This window comes from Furipterus horrens, unplaced genomic scaffold, assembly GCF_987537825.1.
Source record: "Furipterus horrens unplaced genomic scaffold, mFurHor1.1.pri manual_scaffold_4, whole genome shotgun sequence".
Lineage (NCBI taxonomy): Eukaryota > Metazoa > Chordata > Mammalia > Chiroptera > Furipteridae > Furipterus > Furipterus horrens.
This window is the reverse complement of record NW_028327174.1, coordinates 40,109,174-40,111,610: the sequence shown is the minus strand read 5'-3', so window position 1 is coordinate 40,111,610 and position 2,437 is coordinate 40,109,174. Positions and strand designations below refer to the sequence as shown.

At 44.8% G+C, this 2,437-nt stretch overlaps 1 pseudogene; it reads left to right on the top strand.

Moving 5' to 3' along the window:
* The first annotated feature begins 594 nt into the window (after positions 1–594).
* On the top strand, positions 595–878 carry LOC150011564 (neuronal regeneration-related protein pseudogene; annotated as a pseudogene).
* The last annotated feature ends 1,559 nt before the right edge of the window (positions 879–2,437 follow it).

The following is a 2,437-nucleotide window of genomic DNA, read 5'->3' as shown; positions in this document are numbered from 1 at the left end:
ATCATAATTAAAAAGCCAAAGGTTGGCGATAAAGAGAGAATGTTAAAAGCAGCAAGAGAAAAGAAGAGAGTTACCTACAATAGGATTCCTATAAGACAATCAGCTGATTTCTCAAAAGAAATGTTGCAGGCAAGAAGTATTCAAAGTGATGAAAAGCAAGGACATACAACCTAGATTACTCTATCCAGCAAAGCTATCATTTAGAATGGAAGGACAAATGAAGTGCTTCCCAGACAAGGTAAAGCTAAAGGAGTTCATCCTCACCAAGCCCTTGTTATATGAAATATTAAAGGGACTTATTTAAGAAAAAGGGGATCAAAACTATGAACATTAAAATGGCAACAAACTCACAACTATCAACAACAGAACCTAAAAAGAGAAAGGAAGAAAGAAAGAAGAAAGAAATGAAAACACACTAAACAAACAACCTGGTGGGACCCACCCAGAGCCATGCACAAATGCATACGGCACCAGATCTGTGTGTTGCTGCCACCATTGGCACCATTTTCTGCTTAGCTCAGGACAGGAACATGAAGGGAGGGTGGCTGCTGCCCATCGCATCCTCTTTCCCTCAGATGCCCTCTGCCACAGGTGTAGAGAGGAGAGAATGAACAGGGACCGGGGCTTTTGTCTGTTGGTCTCCCTGGACTGAAGAGAGGGAGGGTGCAAGACCAAGACTTTTATGGTTCTCAAAATGGCTTATTGCACAGATCTCTCTGTCCGGGTCAGTCAAAAACCATTTCCAAATAAGGAAACAGAGCGAAGGATTCCTAAGGGAAGTGAACCGCAAGAAGGATGAGACCAAGGCTGCCTCCCTGACTCCACTTGGCAGCAATGAACTCCACTCCCCAAGAATCAGTTACCTCCACTCTTTTTAATAATAACACCTTCATCTGTATTATGTATGGTATATGAATATTGATGAGGCCATGGTATCATATATGGGATTTTTTTCTGTGTAAATCATCAAGTATAAGAAGAAACTATGGGACTCTGAGCCTTGCTTTAGAGAATTTACAGTGGGCAGATAGGGATCATCAAATCAGTTTTCAATCATTCTGACTCAAGTGAAAACACTCAGAATTTCACACTGTGAATCCATGTTTACAACCCTTACAGGTAAGTCTTAAGTCCTGGTTCTCTACGACAACACCTTTCACAACTCAAACTCCTACAACTCTCTTATAACGGGTCCACTCCTGCCTTGGCACTCACACAGCTCCCAACTGCTTCCTGCAGAGGCTGAGAGTCCCCCTCTTTTTTTTTTCCATTTAGATGTAACAAGCCTAGTAGTTTATGCTCATCAATTGTCTGTATATCTCTATATCCTATGCATGTACTCTTTTGAACCCTGGTTGGTTTGGCTCAGTGGATTGAGCGTCGGCCTGCGAGCTAAGTGTCGCTGGTTCGATCTTCCAGTCAGGGCACATCAGAGAAGGAAAACTCTGACTCCAAAAAACCTCTGCTGCCTTGCGGCATACCTCTTCAGGGGAAAGGCTAAGGGAGTAAACCCCGACAGAAAATCCGGAGCCGGAGTCCCTAAGGCGGTTTGACGTTGTAGTCAACACCGGCAACTCCTGCGGCGCACCTGAAGCCAAGCTGTATTGACTCCGTCTTTCCCTTGGACCCTTCAGCTGCAAAGAGAGGGGGGGTCTGCTGCATGGGCAACAGCAGACCCTCCATATCACCCTGCCCAGGCTCTGTAGCTTCAGCTTCACTGGAGAGGACACTCCAGCGTCATCGTAAGATGTCGATTCAACACGGGAGGAGACAGATACCGTGTCACTCCCGAGTTGGACTGCACAACCATTCTCGGCGGTGCAGATAGACTCTTAAGAAGCTACACCATCGTCTCTCGAGACGGAAGGCTGCCGACCGACCGACTCTTTTGAAGTATAGAAGTAGTTTGAAACTCATTGTTTCCTTGTGGTAAGTGACCGAGATGCTGCCACAGGACCTGAGACACTGATGAATGGTGCTGTTTTGGAGTTTTAACATGCTCCTTGGCAATGTACTCTGATGGAGTTATTTTTTATTTCCATGTTCTAAGAAGGTGTTGGTACTGTTTCCCTGAATGTTGTTCTCTAGACTAGATTGACTTGTTTTCCTTGTGTCTTCAGTGTGGCTTTCTTCTTCAGCGTTGTAGGTTGAGTGAATGCTACCGTAGAGAGTGTAAGAGACCAAGTCTCAAGGGCTGGCACTCATGTACCTGCAGCCACCGTAGCGGGAGCAATCACAAAACTGTAATTTACTTACCAAATCTCTTCCTTTTGGTCGCCTTGCCTGCCTAACTTAGAGAAAGAAGCAATAATTGGGCAGGCGTTTTTACGTGTCTCTCTTGTTTTTTTTTTGTCTGAAAGAATATTTGGGGGGAAAGGGAAAACTACTTTTTTAATAAATGCCCTCTAAAAAACCCCCAAAACACTGGCACCTGAGT